Source organism: Athene noctua, chromosome 1 (assembly GCF_965140245.1).
Source record: "Athene noctua chromosome 1, bAthNoc1.hap1.1, whole genome shotgun sequence".
NCBI lineage: Eukaryota > Metazoa > Chordata > Aves > Strigiformes > Strigidae > Athene > Athene noctua.
Genome location: NC_134037.1, coordinates 264,529,240 through 264,537,218, shown reverse-complemented (window position 1 = coordinate 264,537,218; position 7,979 = coordinate 264,529,240). Strand labels below are relative to the sequence as shown.

The 7,979-nt window shown below is 62.5% G+C and overlaps 1 pseudogene; it reads right to left on the bottom strand.

The window, feature by feature from the left end:
* Positions 1–762: 762 nt before the first annotated feature.
* On the bottom strand, positions 763–2,576 carry LOC141958782 (protein canopy homolog 3 pseudogene; annotated as a pseudogene).
* Positions 2,577–7,979: the final 5,403 nt, after the last annotated feature.

The following is a 7,979-nucleotide window of genomic DNA, read 5'->3' as shown; positions in this document are numbered from 1 at the left end:
TTCCTTGCTCTTGCTTCTTCTCAAGTTTTAACCTTTCGCCACCTCTCCGGTCAAAAGCAAAACCAGCAACGTTCAAGATTTGACTGTTTCACCTTGCCAGCCTGGCGTGAGTTTCTCCAAAACCCCAAAATAGCTAGTGGCTCTTGGAAATTTTCAGGGGTCATGCCCCATAATGAGTAAAGTAGCCTTCAATCGGCCCTAATAATCACTTCGGTGCTCGTCTGATCTTTGTCTCCATTCCAAAACTTTTGACAAATCAGTTACTCTCTCACTTTTGTTGGAAAATCTTTTCCCTTTCCTCTGTTTGAAATAGTTCTTGTAATAGTTTTCCTATCATTCCAGTCAGGGGTGACAATTCCCGGCTGAGCACATTTTTCAGCAGCAGCCCGTAAGCGAGGCGCTTCTGCCTGCCAAGCGACTAAATCCCCTTGTTTCCAAGGCTCGTGTCCCCTGGCTGCTGTTACTGGAGAGACGCCGGCGCCTGCCCCAGGGCCCGCTCCAGGCTTTGGGCTGGAATCCAGAGGCGCTGGATACACGCCAGCACTCTGAAAGGCGGTTCAGATTCTTCAGCTGCAGGAGCTGGAGGAAGTCAACTCCCTTCACTTTTTATCCAGGAGGTTTTCTGTCTTGGTTGACCCCCATTCTACTAGACATGCCGAGAATCAATATCTTGACTCTCAGAATCCTCCAAAATGATTCCGAGCAATTTCTGCTGATGGGGTGTAACTGTTCCTTTCGGAGGCCGTACACCCATTGGCCCTCCTCCTCTGTTTCTTGTCAGGAATGGCCATTCCTCTTGGCACCATATTATCAGTTTCCTTTTCTGTTATGATTGTGCCAAAGGTATCTTTCCCTAATTTTGGAAAACCTCAGCGAGGGGCGTCCCTCCCCCTTTCAACGCTGAGTGCTGTCCCCATCTTCTGTATATTTCTTTTATCTCTCTCTTTGCAGATTTAAACACCAAGAGTTCCCCAATATAATTTTTAAAAAATCCCCCAAACCCAAAATAATGAACGTGGCCAGGCTGTTAACACAGAGCATGAGAACACAGAGTGCGAGGATGCAGGTTTTGAACCCCGGGAGCAAGATTTATATGCTGGGTCTTTTGGCTGTGATAAGCTTTCAGACCCTGACGCTGTAAATCCTGAAAAAACCTGGGCTGTGCTCTCCTTAGCTGGGGATGATCCGTGGGTAACAGTGAGGTGAGAAGCCTTGGCGCAAGGGCATGGGGACACGGCGAGAAAGATTCTTGCTCCTGTAAGCTATGAGCTGGGACATCAGCCACGTTGGGAAGGACGGCATTTGTCTGTTATTAAAGAACTACAGAAGAGCATTAATGAGGACGGGCTGCAAAAGTCATTTACAACACGTACGCCGGAGGCAGTCGCTCCTGGATATCAGTCAGTCCCATGGAACTGGCTGGCGCTTTTACAAACGGCACTGACGCCAGCACAGAACTCTATCTGGAAAACCCAGCGCGTGGATCTCTGTGCTCAGCGTTCGCGCCCCCCCGCCTGCAGGCGCGGAGCTGGCGGCTCCGTGAACGGCCCCCCTCACCCCGCTGCTCGCAGGACCGCACCCGGGCGGGCAAGGCTGGGCCGGGCCCTCCGGCCACCCGGACATCGGTCCAGCCTCCCCGCAGTCGCTCCCGCTGCGATGCCAGTCCCCCTTCCTTTGTCACCCACAGGATGCGGCAGGGCAGCCCCCACGCCCACAGCTCATCGGCCGGGCTGTGGGCAAGCCGAGCCTCCTCCTGGGGCCCGCTCTCCTCCAGGGCCTCCCCCGCTGCCGGGAGGCCGGCAGCTCCCTCGCTCTCGTCCTTCCAGCCCTTCTCCGTCCTGCTCTTTTTCTTGCTCTGCTTCTCCCGCACGCTCGCCAAGTCACCCTTCTTGCCACGCCACTTCTCTGCCAGGCAGCTTGTGTCCTCCCTTCCCGCACGTGGTCAGCGCAGAGAAGCTGGGAGAGATCCTCCGTCTGGTGGTGCCCGTGCCAGTCCTCGATCACGTCTGCGTACTCCTCCGCCAGCACATTTGAGGTCAGCCGCCTCAGCAGAGGTCTCGTTCCACAGCTCACGGGGGATGTCCGTCACCACCTCGACGGCCTTGTGCACCAGGTTGTGCAGGGCCTCGAACGTCTCCGACATGCCCTTGGCGAGTCTGTTCCTGCCGCTCCTCTCCTCACGCAGGTTGTAATCCCGCAGCCGCTTACAGATGTTTTCCGATATCCGACTGCGTGTACTTGACGGCAGAGCCCTTCCCATCCAGGAAGCTGCACTTGGTGTCGGTCACCTCCTTGGCGTTGCCAGTCTCCTCAAAAGCAGATTTCGGCTCCGCTGCCACGCGCTTGCACACCTCGCGCTTGCTGGGCGGACGCACCCGGTCCATTTCGCCGCCACGGCTCCGGTTCCGGGGCCGCCCGACCCCCGGGCGCAGAGCCCGGCGCCACGCTCTCGGCCCGCGCCCGCCTACCCCCCCCCGCCAAAGCGACAGTTTTTCACAGAGAAGGTGCTGACGCTGTCGTGCAGCAATGGCTTTCAGTATCCCGAATGATGTTTTGATGTTGGTAGTATTTGTCATTCTATGTCGTGTCGGCAGTAAGTGTAAGGGGCCCCGTTGTGCGGTTGTTTTGCGTGTGGGAGACGCAGCCCAGGTGATGCTGCGCAGCGCGGAGCTCTCCCACCCGCCAGGGAAGCGCCCGGGGAGGAAGGACAGGGCCCAGTGCCCGCCCGCTGGGTCATCACTGCTGCTGTGTGTTCGGGCTCAGGGTTTTAAGTGTCACAGGTGAAATACCTCCTCTAGCGGGAGGCGGTAATTCTGTGTTCATTGTTGTTGTCTTGAATTTAGGTGCGTACCTTGTGGGGAGAGTGCACCTCTGGACCATCTGCCTGACGGAAATATTGTCAGAAGATCATCTACAACCTTAGGGATGTTGTTTGTTTTTGTCCCCTCTGTGCGGCCCCGTGTCCGTAAGCACCACGACGGGGACGTTTGCTTGGCCCAGAGCCGCTCCTGCCAGAGCAGGCAGGGACTGTGCCTGCCTGCACCCTGCTCCTGCCTCCTGCCCCCTCCAGAGCCCGGGGGCTGCGGGGCACCCACTGCAGGAACAGGGGGATGGGACAGGTCAGGTCCTTGGCTCTTTCACCTCAGATCTAATCCCCTGGGGCACACAGCTGCCTTCTCCGTCCTCCTGCACGACCCCCCCAGGGCACCCGGCCCCGCGACAAAAGCAATCCCAGCCGTGGCTTGACCTTTCCCGACGCGGGAACAGCCCAGACTCTCTGCCCCAGCACACTTTTCATGCCCACTACGGGGCCTTTATCCCCCTCTAGGGCACGTCGGGGGCTTGGTGGGGCCGGGCCAGCCTGCTTGGCAGATCCTCTGCGATCGACTCGCCAGGGGCTTTTGCTGAGCGCACCTCCCAGGGTTTGTTCCCAGTCCCTTCAAATACCCCCATGGGAGACTTTATTCTCCGTTAGAACACAGTGACTCAGGGACGCCGGTAGCCCCCGGGGACACTGGTTTTACGCCCCACCGCTGCGGGCTGTCGGTGTGGCTGTTCCTCCGCCTGTGGGATGGGGAGGCTGCGGGTGGGGAGGGGAGCCGGGGCTTGCTCCAGCACTTGCCCTGCATGCAGCTCTGCCAGGAAAGCTCCTGTCCTGGCTCCCGAGGAATTTCCCCTTGCATCGCTGCTAAATTCACCCCAAAAAAGTCTGCCAGGCGAGCTCCTGTCCTCGCTCAGGAGCAATCTCCCCTCGAATTACTGCTGAATTCACCCCAAATTCTGCAAAAAAAGAACAACCCCCTGCCACACTCACTCCTGTGCTGGCTCCTGCAGACTTTCCCCTCGAATCGCTGCTGAGTGCACCCCAGACCCTGCGGTACCCCAAACCGAGCTGTGCCGCGCCGCCGACGCTCCCTTTTTCTCCCTTTTCTCCCCGCAGACATGGCCAAACGCGTGGCCAACCTGCTGCGCGTGGTGCTGAGCCTGCAGCCCCTGGCTGAGGCCGCCCCGGACCCCCAGCGCGTGCCCCTGCGCCTGCTGGCCCCCCACATCGGGCGCTTGCCCATGCCCGAGGACTACGCCTTGGAGGAGCTGCGCGGCCTCACCCAGTCCTACCTGCGCGAGCTGACCACGCGCTGAGGGCCCGTCCTTCCGCCGTCCTTCCTCCGAGGGACAGGGTGTGGGGCTTTCACCTTGTCCGCAGGACGAACCACCGAGTCTCTGCCCGCACAGGTTTTTCTGTTGAAGTTTTCAAAAAAAAAAAGTTGATTCCGTGGGCTGACACAGGAGTTCATTATTATTTTGTGTGTCACCTGGGGGAGCGGTGAGAGGCGTTGGACCTTCCTGCCCGGCGCCGTGCCCCCCCCTTCTAGAACCAACAAAGCCCGTTTTGCCCATCCTGCCTGCCCCGAGCTGCTACCTGGGGAGGGGCAGGTCCTTCCCCTCCCGCCGTCGCGGCGCCGAGGACGTTTCGATGAATTCTGGGATGGTTCCGAGGGCAGGTGGCCCCGCGCCCTGCACCCCACCTGGCTCTAAGCGGGGCGTTAAGCGGGGCTTTGTGGTGAAAATGCGCCGGGGGGTGGGGGGGAGCGTGCCGAGGGAGTAAAAATCCCCTTCAGCAGCGTCTTTTCCTCTTGGTAAGTGGGGAACGTGCAACCGCCTTTCGCTTCTCCGTCTCCCAAAGCGAAGCGACACCCCCCCGGCCCTGCCGCGCTCTGGGGCTCCGGGTTTCTGCTGGGAGGGGGCAAACTGTGCGCCCAAAGTGGGGAAAAAACCCCACACCAAAACCGATCACACCCCCCCAGCCCCCCAACTCCCTGGGCACTGAGCAGAGCCCCCGTCTCCCCCACGACCCCCCGGCTCCCTCCCCGAGCTCCGCTGGGTCCAGCCTCTACTCTTGCTCTGTTTAGAAACTGAATATTTTTGGAAGAAGGAGAAGAGGAAGAAAAAAAGAAAGAAACCAAACGTGTCTCGGTCTGCTCTGATTTCAGGGTTACTGCGGCGGCCCCTCCTGCCACGGCTCGCAGTAGCCAGCGGCTTCCAGCCCGCCTGCTGCTGCTTTGCGTTGGCTCACCGAAGGTCTCGATGCATGGGGGTTATGTAAAGGTTTTTATTAAAAAAAAATTATTAATAAATGATCTAGATTATTTTCCTGTCTTTTTGAAAACAATAAATAAAATGTTTATAGTATTCCCACTGTTTCCTTTGCTTTTTACGTAGGTTTTCTGGTTGGGAGCCCCGTGGCTGCGTCTTGTCGTGGCTCTTACTGGTTAGACTGGGCTTAAGCAGACTTAAGGGAGGGCCTGAGCCTGGAAGACCCTTCGGGAAGGCTGCAGCGCTGTGGAAGACCAGCGGGAAGAAAAGCGGAGGAGGACGGGGGGAGCCGGTGGGGAGCTGCAGCCAGGTGCTGGGCACCTCCTGCGGCGTGAGGGAGAGGAGGGTGGGGTGAAGGCCGAGGGGGTGCGGAGAGGGGAAGGCCCTGGCTTGGAACAGGGATTTCTGGAGAGGGGAGGGATGAGCCCGGGGCCGGCGTCGTGGCAAAGGGCGGGAAGCGCTTCTCTGTGCGAGGCCGAAGGGCTTCGCCAAGGCTGGAAGCGGCGTGTCCAAAGCCGGGTTACACAAACCACAGACGATTATCCTCGGCTGGGCACAGATCCGCACCCCAGGGTGGGGGGATAGCGGGTGCCCGCCCCTGGCTTCTGCAGAGGGGGCTGGGGGGCTCCTGCTCCCCAGTGAGGGGCACGAGCAGCCGTAAAACCAGCAGCAGTTGGTGCCCCCTGGGCGCTGCACGTGCCCCCGGCGCGGTGCGGGGAGCCGGGGCAGCCGGCTGCGCCTCTTGCGTTACCCTCATCGCGTCCCTGCAACCCCAGCTGCCGCCCTGGGCAGAGGCCGGGACCCGGCGCTGGGGATGAATAATTCACCGGCGGGAAACAAAACCTCCAGCCTTAAAACCGATCGGCGCCCTGCTTGGCGTCTGCTGCCGGGGACCGCTGTGGGAAAGGTGCCAGGGAGGGGCCGGGGGCAGCGGGAGCCGGCGGCCTCCCGCAGGGCCGGAGCTGGGGCGACGCTCCGGCACCTCTGCGGCAGGGACCTCTGCCACTTGCTGCTGCGTCTCCTTGGGCGCGTCCCTTAACCTCCCGGGATTTTGCTCTCAATGGGAACACTCTTCCCTTTCCTCGCTCTTTAACCAAGGCCGGAGACCGGGATGTCCGGCACCGCGGTCCCCCCGCCCCGGGCCCCCCAGCGCCCACCCTGGGCTCTTCCCACCAGCCCTGCCCCGGCCTCGGTGGGCTTCAGTGCCCCCACGTCTCCCTGAGTTCCGCCCTGAGGTTTCCTTTCCCAGCTCGCTCTGAGCCAGGGTCGTGGGGAGCGACCCCCAAAGCCCGCAGCCCCCCAGGCCCCGAGGCCCCTGGAGACGGTGCTTTCCAGAGCACGGAGCCGCGGCCCTTGTCACCCCCCAAACCCCGTCCCGGCCCCCTGCCAGGGCCCGGCTGGGGACCCTCCGTCCCGCCCCCCCCCCCCGCACAGGGCTCGCTGCACGGAGATCGTCGCTCCCTGGGGGGGGCCGTGCCCCCCCGCGCTGTCCCAGCCCTGACGTCACCCCGGCGCTCGCAGGCAGCACGGGCACCCCCCCGTGTCCCCCGAGACCTGCGCGGGGCGGGAACGCGGCGGGATGGAGCCCGGAGCTGGCCCCCTGCTCACCCTCTGCCTCGCCGGCTGCCTCCTGGCCCCGGGTAAGCAGCGGAGGGGCAGTGAGGGGCGCTGACACCCCCCCACCCCCCCCGGCCCCGGGGAGAGGGTCCCCTGAGCCCTGCGAGCAGCGGCAGCCCCGCACGTCGGGCAGCCCTGGGTGGGGGACGGCGTCGGTGGAGTTGGGGGGCTCGGGCTGGTGGCGAGGAGGGACGGGGGTCCCCGTGTGCTCCCCCGGCCGCACTCAGCTGGTTCCTGGGGGTGCCTGGGGAGGGCTCTGGCTGCACCCCCGCCTGCAGCCCCTCCAGCCCCACTCTGGGTCCCCGCAGGCTGTTGGGGGGCTCAGGGCAGATTCGCCTACAAGTTGCTCCACGACCTCTTTGCCAACTACTCCAGCGCCCTGCGGCCCGTGGAGGACACAGAGCGGGCGCTCAGCGTCACCCTCCAGGTCACCCTCTCCCAGATCATCGACATGGTGAGTGGCACCAGCGCCGGCGGCCCGGCCCAGCCAAACCGGGACCGGCCCCGTCGCACTCCTGGCCACGGCTTAGCTGGGCTCTGCTCTTCCCCAGCGGGTCCTGCTCATCCCTCGAAACGAGCCAGGACCCCCCAAAGCCAGCCCAGCTGCCCCCGGGTCAGCTCAGACCACCTGAAGACAGCTCAGGCCCCCCAAAACCAGCACAGCCCCCGGCAGCGTGAGGTTGGATGAGGGATGGGGGGTTCAGTCTGGAGCAGAGGAGGCTGAGGGGAGACCTCCTGGCCCTCTGCAACTCCCTGCCAGGAGGGGGCAGAGAGGGGGGATGAGTCTCTGGAGCCAAGGCCCCAGCGCCAGGCCCCGAGGGAATGGCCTCAAGCTGCCCAGGGCAGGGTCAGGCTGGCTCTGAGGAAGGATTTCTGTGCAGAAGGGGCTGTTGGGCGTTGGAATGGGCTGCCCAGGGCAGGGGGGAGTCCCCGGGATCCCTGGGGGGGTTGAAGAGTCGGGCTGAGCCAGTGCTGAGGGATCTGGGGGAGTTGGGAACGGTCAGGGGGAGGGTCATGGTGGCACTGGAGATGCTGCAAGGGCTTTTCCAACCCGGATCACTCTGGGGTGCTGTGACTCAGATCGCTCCCACCCCCCCACAAGCAGCACCCTGGAAGGCAGCTCAGCTCCCCCAGAACCCTCGCAGTGTTGGGGGCTGAGGGGGGGGTGGCACCAGGGTCTGTCCCCGCACGCACCCACTGCCCTCGGCAGGACGAGAGGAACCAGGTCCTCACCACCTACCTGTGGGTGCGCCAGGCCTGGCTGGACG